The sequence below is a fragment of the Pyrus communis genome, chromosome 8 (genome assembly GCF_041283825.1).
Source record: "Pyrus communis isolate YQ-2024b chromosome 8, ASM4128382v1, whole genome shotgun sequence".
NCBI lineage: Eukaryota > Viridiplantae > Streptophyta > Magnoliopsida > Rosales > Rosaceae > Pyrus > Pyrus communis.
In genome coordinates this window covers 5815972-5832710 of record NC_142572.1, presented here as the reverse complement: position 1 = coordinate 5832710, position 16739 = coordinate 5815972, and the positions used below count along the sequence as shown (strand labels likewise).

At 37.7% G+C, this 16739-nt stretch overlaps 1 pseudogene; it reads left to right on the top strand.

The window, feature by feature from the left end:
- The first annotated feature begins 12733 nt into the window (after nucleotides 1-12733).
- On the top strand, nucleotides 12734-13374 carry LOC148694655 (uncharacterized; annotated as a pseudogene).
- The last annotated feature ends 3365 nt before the right edge of the window (nucleotides 13375-16739 follow it).

The following is a 16739-nucleotide window of genomic DNA, read 5'->3' as shown; positions in this document are numbered from 1 at the left end:
GATGGCTATTGCATGTCAGTTGGGGTTGAAGTTGAACATCTTGTACCCCATGTTCATACCCAGAACATGTTAGATCCCATGTCACCCAGGGGAGTGGATCATCTATGCCTTAAATGTACATACCCACCTCCATATAGCACGAGGCCTTTTGGAAACTCACTGGCTTCGGGTTCTATCTGAACTCCGAAGTTAAGCGAGTTTGGGCAAGAGTGGTCCCAAGATAGGTGACCTAATAGGAAGTTCTCGTGTGAGTTGCCAGAAACAAGACTGTGAGGGCGTGGTCAGGGCCCAAAGATGAAAATATCGTGCTACGACAGAGGCGGGGCCTGGGATGTGTTGGAGCCTGGGTCGGGATGTGACAATTTGGTATCAGAGCTAATCCTTGGTCGGAAGTGTGCCGACGAGGACGTCGGGCCCCTAAGGAGAGTAGATTGTTTGATCCCACATCGTCCAGGGGAGTGGATCCTCTATGCCTTAAATGTAATTACCCACATCCATATAGCATGAGACCTTTTGGGAACTCACTGGCTTTGGGTTCCATCGGAACTCCGAAGTTAAGCGAGTTCGGGGAAGAGCGGTTCCAGGATGGGCGACCTACTGGGAAGTTCTTATGTGAGTTCCCAGAAACAAAACTATGAGGGTGTGGTCGGGGCCCAAAGCGAACAATATCGTGCAATGGCGGAGGCAGGGCCCGGGATATGGTGGAGCTCGGGTCGGGATATGATAGAATGGCCTGACAGAGGCTTTCATTAAGCGCTTACAAATGATTGCTCAATCGTTGGTTATACGTACCAAGCTCCCGATCGCTGCTTGGGGTCATACAATATTGCACGCAGCAAAGGTTGTCCACCTGAGGCCTGTTACGACATAACCATTTAGTGCCCTTCAGTTGGTTACTGGATACAAACCCAACATATCGCATCTACGCGTTTTTGGTTGTGTGGTATATGTGCCGATTCGCCGCTCTTACGTACAAAAATAGGGCCTCAACAAAGGATGGGAATTTATGTCGGATATAATTTTCCTTTAATTATTTGTTACTTAGAACCTTTGACAAGCGATATATTTACTACTTGTTTTGTGGATTGTCACTTTTATAAGACAGTCTTCCTGTCGTCAGGGGGGAGATAAGAACGTCAACGTTTATGAAGAACGACTTGAATTATCGTGGACGACTCCCACTTTGTCTCATTTAGATCCCTGCATCGCTCAGTCTAAAACTAAAGTGCAACGCATATTAGATCTCCAAAGCATAGCTCAGAGCATACCAGATGCTTTCACCGATCTAGTGCGCGTGACAAGATCACATATTCAAGCTGTGAATACGCTTGCAAAGATAGATGTACCAAATGTACGATGGATTTCCCTCCTGGAGGCTCGGGATGCTAATATTGGTGATCCACGTACATTAGAGGCTAGCCAATCATCTTCTCTTACACAAAAACGTGGCAGAACCCTTAGTTTAAAGGATTCACACCCCCAGAAGAGGAAACCCACGACACAAGGTCCCGAAGAGCCTACTGTGAATCCGACTATCGCTTACTCATTCTATCTAACTCATGAGGAAATTCTAGATTATGGAGTGTCTTTGAAGAGACGGATTTTCCTCCAGAAAATCGTGAGATTTCGGTCTATTATGCTAGCTTAGATAATGTGTGGCATAGAAATGAGATGATTGTCGAAGATGCATTAACATTTGCAGTAGCTACTGAGATCATGTTGAGCAGTGATATTGAATCACGTTATGTTGATGAATGTTGATGTAGAATTGATTGGTCAAACTGGAAACAAGCAATCCAAGTCAAACTCGATTCGCTTTCAAAACATAAGGTGTTTGGACCTGTGGCTCATACTTCTCCACATATGAAGCCCATTGGCTACAAATGGGTTTTCGTTCGGATGCGTAATGAGAAGAACAAAAGTGTGCATTACAAAGCTCGTCTTGTTGCACAAGGTTTCTCACAACGTCTCGGGATTAACTATGATGAAACTTATTCACTCGTTATGGATGTGATTACTTTTCTCTATCTTATCAGTTTGTTAGTTTTCGAAAAACTGGATATGCATCTGATGAACGTAATAACCGGGCATCTCTATGGGGATCTTGATACGGAAATCTATATGAAAATTCCCGAATGACTTACATTGACTGGTTCAAATATTTCTAAACCCCGGAACACGCTCTTAATTCGGTTGAGGCGTTCACTCTACGGTTTGAAACAATCTGGAAGAATGTGGTATAACCGTCTAAGTGATTATTTGACTTGTCAGGAATATATGAACAACGAACCATGCCCTTGTGTGTTCATTAAGAAGTCACATTCCGGATTTACGAATGTTGCAGTATATGTCGATAACATGAATCTCATCAGAATTTGAGATGAAAGATCTATGTAAGACTCGATACTGTCTCGGTTTTAAGATAGAGCATTGTTCGGATGGTATTCTAGTACATCAATCGAACTACACTTAGAAAGTGTTGCACCACTTTAATAAGGATAAAGCGAACCCTTCGAGTACTCTTTTGGTCGTTCGATCGCTAGATGCAAAACTAGATCCCTTCCGTCCGAATGAGGATGATGAAGAGATTTTTGAGTCTGAAGTTCCTTATCTAAGTGTGATAAGCGCTTTATTGTGCTTAGCTTAATGCATTAGACCAGACATCTCCTTTGCTGTTAATCTTTTGGCAAGATATAGTAAACTAACACGCAAACACTGGACTGGTGTGAAAGACATCTTTCGTTACCTTAAGGGTACTACGGATTTGGGCTTGTTCTATCCCTATGGATCCTCGAGTAATGTCGCACCCTCTGCTTCTTGAGTCGATTTTCTCCTTGTTGGTTATGTCGATGCAAGATACTTATCTGATCCACATAAGACGCGTTCTCAAATGGGTTATGTTTTTACTGTTGGAGGCACCGCAATCTCTTGGAGGTCAACTAAGCAAGCCTTAGTTGCCACTTTGTCTAACCATGCTAAAATTCTTACCTTGCATGAAGCAACTTGGGAATGCTTTTGGTTGAGAGCAGTAGTGGGCTATATTCGAAGCTCCTGCAATCTTTATCTCGCCATTGATGTCCCAATGACGATCTTTAAAGACAACACAACATGCATCAAACAACTCAAGAAAGGTTATATCAAATGAGACAACACCAAGCACATTGCGCCTAAGTTCTTATTTTCACATCAACAACAAGAGCATCAGAAGATTAAAGTGACGCAAATCCGTTCACAAGACAATTTGGCCGACCTCTTCACCAAACCACTGCTGAAGACAATGTTTCAGAAGCTTGTTCATGGAATTGGTATGCGTAAACTTTTTGAGTTGTAACATTGTTATTTCTCTTTGGAATTGTGTCAAACTCAGGGGGAGTATCCTGAAGATACTTGCTTGATCTTAATGTACTCTTTTTCCCTACGATTAGGAGCATTTTTCCCACTGGGTTTTTGCTACCTAACTAGGTTTTAACGAGGTACCCACCTTGGGTTGGCGATATCCCTGATGATGTCCCATAGACGTTTCTTTTGACTTTGCATTTCTCACGCATTTTTCCTTAGACTATGGATTTTATCCCTCCTTAGGTTTTTGCCATAACCTTAGGGTTTTTTAGTGAGACTTACTACTTATGCAAGTTCCTACCTTATTGAGAATAAGCGTTGTTCCTTAGAATCAGTGCCTACGAGTCGACTTCCTCAACTTTTGCATGACGCTGAATCTACCTTGAGTATTTACACACTCAAGGGGGAGTGTTGTAAACATTCCTAGTTTAATTGTGATTGTGTAAATCCTAAATTAGATTTGATTCTAGTTATCCTTTCCTATTACAACTTGTATTACTTGGGGAAGAAGGAATATCTTCTCTCCTTTTACTACTAGAAATAAGGGCACAATGTAGGAGGGATAACAACACACATTCCCTTACAATTCTACAAACACATCTCTTTCTCTCTCTCTCTCTTCTTCTTGTCGCCAGCCCTCACTCACCTTGTCAGATAAAATAGACCACAACAATGATTTGATTTTAAAAGTTGGTCTTCCTAAAATTACTTTTTACAAAAATTTAGCATGACAAGGACAATTGGCTTCGAACCTGAGAAATGAAAATTTAAATAATATTGGAATCGAATTTCTAACTACTTATAAACTGAATTTATTTACCAAAATAAAGAAATGACCTCGAATCTGAGAATTGAAAATTCGAATATGGAATGACATTAGATATATAAACTATTGGAACTTTTACTACCCTTATTTGAGATAGTCCTCACAAACAAAAAGATTGCATTAATTCGCATGTGATCCAATATCATAGTGGATAGGGTGCTGAGTTTCCACACATGCCTCTCGTGTTCAATACTCCCCCCTAAACTATTGTAATAATCTCGAACTCTCTCCTCTCTCTTAATAATAATAAATTTATAAAAAAATAAGATTGTACTGAGTTGAAAAATACATAGCCAAATTAAATCAATTACAACAATTTCCCTTGCTGAAATTCCTTTATCGATTTGATAAATCCCGTATTAGGTGAACATATTAATCGTTGTTTATCACAAAGACCAATTGGTTGTTACATTATATTTCTTGTCGTTGTCGGCTAGTGTAATGCGTTACTTTTGTTAATTGCAATTGTTGTTCTTTATGCATAAATAGATGGGACTGTCGACCAAACTTGTTCTATACAGAAAAGCGACTAAGTCCATGGTATTTGAATGTGTTTTGGTCTGCGATGTTGTAGGACCTAAAAATATGCAATTGATTTGGAAAGTTTGTGAGAATATTTGTCCTGAATTTGCCCCCATCATGTCTGGTGGTGACATATCTAGTCGGTGCCGGCTTATAAACCCTAGCAGCAACCTCACAAATTCTCAAACAATTTGGCTGACGAATATAATTCCATCAATTATTAATAGTTGGAATTTGGAAGGTATACCACATAATCTCATATGATTAATATATGATCGATCGACGTGCCACTTCAACTAGCTAGCACAGTAATTTGGTTCGGTATATGCAATGAGATTCCTAAAACCTACCATCTTATACGAGGTCAAGCAATCAGAACTTAGGTTAGGCTTGTGCTTTTGAAAGGTTACCAAATCTTAAACACCGATCTGATGATGAATTAGAGGTCATTTATTTAACAGGAGGATAGAGGTTATTTGTTCGTGCAATGGTAACGTTGTTCTGTAAGGCAATGTGTCATTAAGTTATTAAATTGACAACTAAACCTGACAATTGCTTACATGACTCGTTAATCCGATATGAAATAATACAAAACGAACAGGTTTCAGATTAACATGTTAACGGGTCAGGTTGTTGTCGAGTCACTATTAAGAATGCGCCAAGATGACGGGTTTGGTGCGGTACAATTTTTTAAGATAATAAGTATGACACGAAAATGACAAATACGACTCTTTTGCCAGGTCTACTAACTACTAGTTGAGATGAAGTATACACTATACCTTCAAATACTAAGATTTTATATAACAATAGTATGTCGACCTTACATTTCAAATAATAGGCTTGTCGCTCAAGTTGTTAAAAGTATAAATTCATGCACCTGAGTCTTGTTTTCGCTTCTCTTCCAATAGTCCTTGGATAAACCAAAGACATAACATATATACCAAACTTATGAATAGGAAAGTTTTCCCTTGCCAAATTTTCTATGGTTATGTTACTCAACAGTGAATTATGTTGATTCTTGTCTATATGTGCAACCCAAATTCATACAGTAATATTTATTTGGCAAGAGAATATTACTCATCTCTTGTAATGGTTACAAGATTATAGAGGATGGGGTAATGAAGCCATGTTGCAACACTTTTTTGATGTGGTTCTTAAGCCAAAATCCATGTACATATTAGACTTTACTTGCCGACAGTCCTAGTAGGCATTTGCGTCATTCTCTTCAAGATATGACTTAACAGGGGTGGACTCAAAGGTGACAAAGGGGCATTAAATCCGTAGAGAATCACACACTTTGTGAATTCTGAGCTCACTAAAAGCTAAGAATAATCTAGTCAAAGTTTACAACTGTACATAATACCAAATGATCGACGAACCCCACTCTTTGATCTGATTTCAATATCCCACTATTGTACATTTGTCTTTATGCTCAAGAAACTTTGAACAAACGTATGGTTACAACTTCAAAGAATTTGGTATCGTAGGCTAAATATTAATATGCATGAAGGAGCAGAATATCTATGATGATTATTGCTGGATGAGGTTGAAAGCAAATACACGTGTTATGATTGTCTGCAAATAATTTATGCCTTCTATGTCACACAATCTAAAAATCACACGTGAATATTTGACTAGATAAATAAGCCATGAGCGCCATATGCTCCTGTGAGATGTCCTAAATCACAAGCAAACACTACAACTTTATTCTATGCATATCCTCATCAGTCTTTCTGTTACATTTAACCAATTCTTCATGTATATTATTGCAAGCAGAAAATGACGACTGAAATTGTTTATATATGAAACAAAAAAAGTGTTTCTGAAAGAACTCAGCTAACTTGTGTCAGAAACTTTTGTTATAACATTGAGAAATATTTTAGTATGATTGTAACACGGGTATGAGGTATTATGTCCAACTAATTTAGTCATGATATATGTATCTATCTATAATAGTATACCTCAAGTTCATAAATGGTTTCTCTAACCTATTAAGTCCCTAAGCGAAAATTAAGCAGTAAGAGTAGTTAGGGTTACTAATCTAATAAACGTTCATGCCACAAAAGTTAGATGAGGATAACATTTATAAATTAAAGGCCGGTACTCTGGGTAGGCCTAGGAGAGCAACACTTTTGCTGGGTGCAGTCCAACTTTACCCAGCTGGACTTTTCCAACAAAATTGTGCCATTGGCATGCATGTAAATCAACACACACAGCATTTTATGTATGCAAACAATTGGCCATACCAATACAAAATATAAGGATGAACAACATTCTTTTGTGAAACAGATGTTTATATTATCAGACTGAATTTAGAATTATACACATGTGTTTGAAGACATAAGACAATAAAAGAACATTTCCTATGTGTCACATAATAAAAGAACATCCCCAATTGATTTGGTAAAGTTTCGCCTTGAACCCTCATCTATGTTTAACTATCACAAATTTTCATATTTAGAGGGATATTTAGAAAGAAAAAAAATTGGTGCATTATTGAATAAAGATATACACCACATAAAACAGAATAAACTGCACGGATAAAGACACGGTAAAACAGAGGATAAATCTTTTTCTACTTTGAGGCATTGGTAAAGGCTAAATGCATGAAATTATTATCCAATAAACTTCTTCTCCAAGTTGGAACCTTAAAAAGAACGTAAAAAAAAAAGAAGGGAGGCTTGGAATGCAAGGCTTAAGCTGGATCAGGGGAAAGCGATACGTATAAGGTGTGAAAAACGAGGCAGCTGATGAGAGGCCCTGAGAGATTTTCTGAGATTGTAATATTGGCGTTTGGCAAGATGCAGATCGATGAGAGGCCATGGCCAGCTACATGCTGCTTGGGAATCAAGGCTGAGAGAAAGTTGATGATACGTATATTAGGGTGTCCGGAAAGGGAGGCTTGTGCACTTTAAGTAAAGACGACAACAGCTGGTCACGTGATCCAATGCCATCGAAAGCAGGCCAAGCCTTGAGCTTTAAGCATGTTTGTCATCTAGTAAACTTCTTTGGAGTAGTGTCTGCATTACTGTGTGTTGGTTTATTTGGAAGCGGAGATGTAGTAGGGTATTTGACAGTAACTTCCTTAATCCTCACCTTCCAGTTATATTGGACTTCTTAGAGGCTTGGATAAATGCTAAAAGTCTGCTACTGGGAGACCCATTGGAAGTCAAGTTCGCTTATCTTTACTTCGAAACCTTTCTCGATTCGCCTACATATTAAATAAGAAAAAAAAAAAAAAAAAAAGAGAAGTCGACTAAGCAAACAACACAACCTCTTTCGCCTTCAACAGAGCCAGGGCAGGCTTCAAATGCTGCCATTTCATCTGAGAAGAGCAGCACAGTTATACCCACGGGGACCCGTTTGTGGAGGAAGGTGCCATAACATAACTAATGTCTTTGTAACCAGAACCCTAGCCAGTTGTGGCTCTGGTTCACATGGCATGGGGATCAGCCTCAACAAAACATTCTAATTAGCAGTTCCCATGCATACAGCTTCCCCCCAATGCTCTTAAAATTTTGAAATTTGGCATGATAGTTATTCTCCCAACTCTCGCAAAATGGTAAGCCTTATAGGCATGATAGTTAATCACAATGACATAGATTGTGATTTGTTAAAAACGAACCAAACCAGTGAAAAAATGCGGTTGTTACATCTGGGTGAGATCATACTTTTTCTTTATTCTTTGTTTGAAAATTGTGTACTTATTCCATGTATTTTTATATTGCAATGCATATATTTTGTAACTTACATCACTTATTCAGTTATTCTTTCCATTTCTTAAACTCAAGCCCAGATCTTTATTTTATATGGTTCAATTCATTGTCAGATAAAATATGTCATGCATTGAACTTTACACACTCTTATCATGTTTCCTTTTCTTCTGCTTCTTTTTCTTTAGAGAGAGAGAGAGAGAGAGAGAGAGTATATGCATGTAATTATGTGTGATACAATTTAATAACAATACTTTTTTAGAGCTGTAAAAATATAAAGGAAAAAATTCTTATAGAAGTGCTTATAATAGTGGTTTCATATTGTATAGTCTTTTGTATTTGTCTACATTAATACGAACTGTGTTCGGGCACATGTAGGACTTGTTAGAGTATGATCATAAAACCAAAATCGTTAGGCCGGCTATTAGGATTTAGTTGGTACAGAAAAGTCTCAAGAGAGGGGTACTAATCTTACAGATGTGCGGATTATTTTGAAGTATGAATGTTGGCTTGAACACTTCGTATTGAACATAGAAACATAGTTGGTTTGTATATGAATTCTAATAGGAGAATTACATGAGTGTTGGTAATTAATATAATATATAGATTTATATGTGTGTGTGTGTGTGTGTGTGTGTGTGTGTGTGTGTGTGTGTGGGTGTGTATGTAGAGGTCTCTGCTCCTATAAAGATACACTTAATTTCTAACCCGAGAGCCTATTATTGGTTAAGCATTAAGCTTTTGTCAGAGAGGAGAAGGAACGGGATTGTATTTGATCATACATCGTCCTCATCAAATCAAATTGATAAACTTTATAGGCCCAACATGGTCTACTACCAATATTACTAAATTGTCCTAAATCACCTATTACTAGGTTTTGATTTTTATCACAAAATGCATTAGTGATATTAGGGGTGGAATCTCCTGGAGTTGTATATTATTTTGTCATATGCTCAACGTGGGATTCTATTCCCAACACGCCTCTTCACGAGTCACCCCACACGGGGTCATACAGGAAACCTATTCCCACATATTGAACTGGTCAAATCATTATACTTGAGCTAATGCCAATCTTTTTTAGAGTCCAATCAGTCAATAGTTAGTAGCTAGAGCCAACGCCAATGTTTTCAAAGGCCCAACTTAAAGGAAGCACATTCGAGTCCAATAATTCAAGCTTCTAACGTGTAGAGAGAATAGCTTGCTCTGATAACATAATAAATGTTATAGGCCCAGCATGTACACTAACAATATCACTGATATTGACGCAACTTAACTACCTATTACTAGGTGTTAGGTTTATCTTAATGAGCCTTGATGATATTAGGAGTTAAATCTTCCATATATATGTTGTGTATTATTTTATTATATACCCGATGTAAAATTCTATTCTCCAACACAATTTTTACAAGTTAGTTTTCTTTCATATGGATAGGTAGCTTATAAGAGTTTATGAGTTTATGGTTTATTAACTACCTCAGAAAAGATCATATGTTGAATATCATACATGAGTACTGTCAATTGGGTCTTTATACATTACAATATTGATATTTTTCCTTTAAAGAAAGGGGATAATGTAGGTTTACATAATGGATCCATCATAATTAGTATTAAACTCAACACAAATATTAAAAGGTCTTTATTATTATTAAAGCTGTAGTCGAATCTAAGATTTTCCACATATATACAATTAAGAAATACCATTAAACTATAGTATTGTTAACTCAAATATCATGAATTCAGCTCAATTGTTTTAGCAAAATAAATAATTGAACATGTTCAGCTCAATTTTCCTTGATGGAGTTTTATTTGACTATGCTGAGCTAATTTTAGTTTATCTTGATTAAGGCTTGAGTTCAAGTTTGGGTTAATCTCAAGCTATATAAGCCTAACATAGTCTAGTGATATGCTAATAATGACCCAAAGACATCAGGATTCAAGGGAATTCATAGATCATCATGAACCACAGAAATAGTTTCATTTTATCAGGATAATCATCATTGGATTCCCTGAACCTTTCTAAAAATGATTCATGGATTGGCTGATGAAGATATTCTGCATTGGTCCCAAGAGACGAAAACAGACCCTAAACCAATTTGGTAACTCTTTTAGAGTATGAAGGCGAAGCTGAATAAACCATGTGTGGGAATATCATAATTTGAAAACATAATACAATATCCCACGCTTTTTGGTAATCCCAAAAGTTATACCTCGAGGCCTACAACTATAGCCTGAGCAATCCCTCTATTAGAATTTTCATTCAACTTAGTCGCAGATGAGAACATCATCACATGCCTCATGGTATTAACTATCTGATATTTTGTTTGTCCATCAATGCTCCTGTAAACACGAATTTCCTATGACAAATGAGACAAGAACACGTGTACAAAATAAATGATTTGTATTAATGAATTTGTAGGGTTACAATCTCTTTACAACTTGATCCTCCAATTAGATCTCCGAAATGTAAGATATGTGATGTAAGGGTTGTTGATCTAAGGGTCACGATGACTTGATCTTGGATAAACAATTGCCTCAAGGATTTGACTTGTGGCGAAGGAAGAATTGGCAAAGGATAACGAAATTGCCGAAAGTTTAAAAGGATCTCTTAATAAAAAAAAATTAAAAAAAAATTCTATAAAGAATGAGTCGGTTGAAAATTTAAGAGAAAATGATGTTGCTGAAAAGTCACAAAATGTTGTTGGGGAGTCTCATGATCATGAAATTGGTGGTTATGTGGAGAAAGATGTTAATGACGAGTCTCAAGACCGTGAAAATGGTGGTGATTTAAAGGAAAATGTTGGTGATGAGTCTCAAGACCATGAAAATGGTGGTGTGGATTTAAATGTTGATGATGGTCATAATGGTGTAGAGAAAAATATTGAATCTCCTGAACCTATTTTCCATTTAAACATTTATGATCCAAGAGTTTGGGATGGTCTTAATGCAGAAATGATAGACTTACTTGTAGAAAATGGACTAATTTGAGAAACTAATCTCATTTATCCTAAGGACAAACTATCTAGAAAATTTTCCCCACACTACTATGATCGAAAATTACGAACGAGTGAAATTTATGACAGGAAATGGCTCATGTACTCAAAAGAGTTGGATAAAGTCTTTTGCTTTTGTTGTAAATTGTTTAAAACAATTGCCTCAAAAAGTGAGTTAGCAAAAGATGGAATTAGTGATTGGAGACATCTTGGTGAGAAGCTTGACCAACATGAAAAGAGTAAGGAGCATCTCACTAATTTGAAAACTTGGGTTGGGTTGAAAAGTAGATTGACAGAAAATTAGACAATTAACAAAGAATTTCAAATACGAATCAAGAAAGAGACAAATCATTGGAAACAAGTGATGCTTAGAATTATTGTTGTTGTGAAATGTTTTGCCACACATAATTTAGCATTTCGTGGAACAAATGAAAGACCTTATGAAGACTCTAATGGCAACTTCTTAGGTTTACTTGAAATGATTGCGGAGTTTGATCCAATAATGCAAAAGCATTTTCAACTCATTGAGAATAAAGAGATTCCTCATCACTATTTGAGCCATAAAATCCAAAATGAGTTGATAGCTACTTCAGCTTCAAAAGTCAAAACTGCAATCATTAAAAAGGTAAAAGAACCCAAATTTTTATTCTGTCATGCTTGATTGTACTCCTGATGCAAGTCATGTGGGACAAATGACTTTAATTTTGAGATGTATTGACTTGTCAAGTAGGTCAATAAATATAAGGGAGTATTTCTTGGGGTTTTTTAAGTGTGGAAGATACATCAGGACAAGGACTTTTTAATGAGTTGCAAGATGTCCTAAAGTCTCTTGATTGATATTGATAATATGAGGGGACAAGATTATGATAATGGATCTAACATGAGAGAGAAACACCAAGGTGTCCAGAAAAAATTGCTAGACATAAATCCCAGAGCCTTTTACATGTCATGTAGTTCTCATTGTCTTAATTTAATAGTTTGTGATATGGCTAGTTCATGTCTTAAAGAAAAATCTTATTTTGGAGCATGTCAATGCATATATACGATGTTTTCCAACTCTACAAAGTGTAAGAATATTTTGCTTGAACATATTGATGGTTTAACTTTAAAGTCATTGTCAACTACTCGATGGGAAAGTCACATTGAAAGTGTTAAAGCAATTAAATCCCAAGTAGCGTAGGTCAGAAATGTTTTGTTTAAGTTGGTGGAAATTACTGAGAATCCCCAATTGAGTAGGGATGCAGGATGTTTAGCATCAGGAGAGCTTTCAAGTTTTGATTTTGTATTAAGTTTGGTTATTTGGTATGACATTTTGTTGAAGATTAACATGGTGAGCACAAAATTACAATCTGAAGACTTGTAACTTGATGTTGCTATAAAGGCATTGGAAGCACTTGTTACGTTTTTTTGAAAACTACAGAGAAACTAGTTTTGCTTTTGCCATGAGTGATGCTAAAGAAATTCCACATGATTCGGAAATTGACCATATTTTTCAAGCTAAACGCCATAGACCTAGAAAAAGACATCATGATGAAGTTGATGGTAATGAGAGGGAACAACAGTTTGCTGAAGAATCATTTAGAACATATTATTTTCTTGTTATAGTGGATATTGTTCTTTCTCAACTGAAACACAGGTTTGAACAGTTAAAGGCTTTTGAATATATTTTTAACTTCTTGTTTGATGCACCAAAGTTAATTTCATTGGATGATCAAGAGCTAAAAGAAAATTGTATGAATCTTGAAGCACATTTGAAACATGGAAATACCATGGATGTAGATGAGTCGATTTATGTTCCGAATTACAGGTTTTGCAAATGATGTTACTTGAAGAAGCATTTCTCTAGAATAATCCTTGGATATCCATGGAAATAGCAAATTTTGTAAAAGAAACTGACATGTGTCCTAATGTCTTGATTGCTTGTCGTGTACTGTTAATTGTACCTGTGACATGGCATCTGCAGAAAGAAGTTTTTCAAAATTGAAATTATTAAAATCTTACTTGCGGACTACTATGACTCAAGATAGGCTAAATAGATTAACAATCTTATACATTGAAAAGGATGAGATTGAAAACTTGGAGTATGATGATATAATTGATGATTTTGCTTCAAAACATGTCAGAAGACAATTTCCTAAAGGTTGAAATTTCAAGGAGCTTTGCTATGAATGGTTGTACATTATTGTACTTTTGATTGTTGGGGTTTAGGTACTATGTCCCCCTCGTTGTATATTTTCTCAAGTAATATAATTTGGGCATTAGGGCCTTGCCCCCCCTCCAGCTTCGACTGGGTTCCAGCCCTCGTTAATTTTTTTTTTCTTTTAAACATATGTTTCCATATTAAAAAAAGGCACATTTTGAGCTTTCGCAATGGGCACCAAAAAACTCAAGACCGGCCCTGACGAATGCATGGTTTGGTTGTGAGCACAAAGCTAAAGTAACACTTCTGTGATGGCGAACATGATTTGACGATTCAATGGAGGCAACCTTGTTGCTAGTTGCGACCGATACATATGCCCCGGTGAATGGACGTTGTAGCGAAGTGAGTTCCCTACAAAACAGCGACTGCTCTTATTGCTTGCTCCTTCTTGTTGCGTTCTAGGTCCGTTGCTGCGATTTACTGCAACCCCGCTGCTTGCTACTGCTGCCCACTATGACTCTGCTGGTGCTGCTACTGCCGCTGCACGCTTGATAATTGCTGCACACTGTAATTCTACTGTTTCCCGCTGCATCAATGTAGAGTTTAATGGGAATTCCAAATAAAGAAAAGGAAGCAGCATCGGCAAACTGAAGATGTCTCTAAGGCAAAAGCGTGCAGTTGAGCCTTCTAATGTTGATATGCTTTCACACCCAGCATTTCCATGCTTTAGCCGTGCATAGCCCTTGCATCATGTGCCTTCAACTTTTGGAACAACTATGCCAAATGAATATGGAATTTGTAAGTGGGCCCCCTACCTTACTTAGACATCACCATCCACATATATATTATATATTTTATAGCAAATTGGTGCATATTTCTTATTCTTCTCTCCTCTCTTTCTTTTTTCGTTGTTTGCTTTTTTTTTTTTTTTTTTTGAACTTTTTTTTTTAATATTCTATCATTTTGCTCCCATTTTTATGATTATTTTTTTAGAGAGAATTCTCGCCAGATCCTCTTTGTTAGGATCCTAGGGATTCTTCAATCACATTCGTTCATCGTATATCATGCGACCAGTTTTCGTCAAGTACTGTTTAATTCAATTTTAAATAAAAAAATTTACAATGATTTCTGACCGTATGATATACGATAAACAAATGTCATTGGAAGATCCCCAGGATCCTCACAAAGAGGATCCGACGAGGATCCTCATTCTAGTTTTCTTTGCAGGTGAATGCACTTTCGGATTTCTACGTCGTCCTCCTTGGATTCTAGTGTGTTTTGCCACTCGAGCCTGCGTGTCATCTTCGAGCGCAATTTCCAACTATATGTGGCGACTTCCCTTTTTTTTGGGTTTGCTACGGCTTTCGGCATTGGTTCTGTGCTGCCTGCTACTACCAATCGCTATCTTATATCGCTATCATTGCCTTCTATTGTTGTTGTTGTCTATTGTTGTAGGACTATTACTATGTTACTGTTGCAAAGTCATCGTTATAGAATCGTCATTGCTGCTGCAAATGAGTTGCTGGACAGCACGCACTGCCACTGCTGCTAAGCTACACCCATTGTCGCTGCTGCAAGGGAGTTTGATGGACTGCACGCACTGCCACTGCTGCAAGGGACTCACTGGATTGCACACACAGCCACAATGAAGGTTTCTTGCTACAAGAGGGGTTACTCACCGTAAAAGAGGCTGCTCAACGTAATGGAGATTGTGCGTCACTAGATAGACTGTTCGCAGCAAAGGAGTGTGCTCGCCACAAGAGAGTTTGACGTAGGATTGCACGCACTACCACAAGGAATACTGCTTGCACTACCCCAAGGAAGGATGATTGCCGCAAGTGAGGTTGCTTGCTGTAAATGAGGCTGCTCACTGCAAGGGAGTCGCTGGATTGTAATCACTACCATTATCTTCGAAGACGAAGATATATAGCTGACTACGAAGATGAGCCAATGTGAAGACAAACTATGATGCCTCTGTGATGACAAGCCTTGATGCCACTGTGAATAGGATAAAACCCCACTGCTTGCGATGACACATTGTTATGACAATAAGATGTGATACCGTTGTGAAGACCAGCTATGATGCCCCTGCTAGCTGCCATTGCTGCAAGTGCCGCATCTGCACCTGCACTGCCTCGAGGACTACACTGCCTCTAACGCACATTGCTCTTGCGACTAGATTGCCTCTATGACCACACTGCTTCCAAGATTCTCTGCCCCACATTGCTCTTACCGTTTACTCGTCTGTGGAAGACACCGATGTATTGAAGACGTTTGAAGGCTTGCATCTTCATCTCAAAGGTTGGAACCCTTATTTTTATTTTGATTTGATTGAACTCGACATTCATGCGGCCTACGTACCCTTTCGAAAAATTTTGTGTGTGTGTTTTTTTTTTTTCTTTTTTTCTTTTTTTTTTGTGTCCTAACTTTTGCTTAAGTCACCATTTTCGAGTTTTTAACTCAATGAACTTTATCTTCATTTTTTTTGTGTCGTATGCAGTTTATGTTCTTGCGGGCCAGAAGCATTTTTTTGTCACTTTTTACGCTCATGCGAACAAGGAGCATTTTGGTGTCATTTTGTAGGCTCGTGTGAACGATGAGCGTTTTGGTGTCACCTTATAGGCTCATGTGAACGAGGAGCGTTTTGGTGTTGCATTTTAAGCTTGTGCGGACGATGAGCGTTTGTTAGGTATTTGGTGCCTTTTGCAGTTTCAGCTAGTGCAGGCAATGAGTGTGTTTGTGTTTAGTGCAGTTTCAACTCATGCAGGCAATAAGTGTTTGGTGTCATCTTGTAGTTTCAACTCGTGTAGGCGAGGAGCATTTGATGTGAATTTATTAAACGATCTTGGAGAAGTGTTCCTCGTAAACTTCATAGCAAGGAGTCTTGATCGATTAACTGAAGAAGTCTTCGGTAAGGAAATTATGGATCTTGATGGGGATAGACGATCTTCATATTGAAATTTCATCATCTTCAACACTTTCATGTAGCTTTGGAGGTTGACAAGAGCTTATTTGCCTTATCTTTGATTGGTTGACTTATAGACGAGGTGTATACTTCTTGTACGGTTTCCTTAGAGTGACATGGGTCCATCTTTAAACTGCATTTGGCTTGACTTGCATGGTTTTGGAGCATGCCCCTAGTGATCGAGGTGAAGATGTCATGTCAAAAGAGCCAAAAGTAACGGTGGTATGGTTTGACTCCACCACAT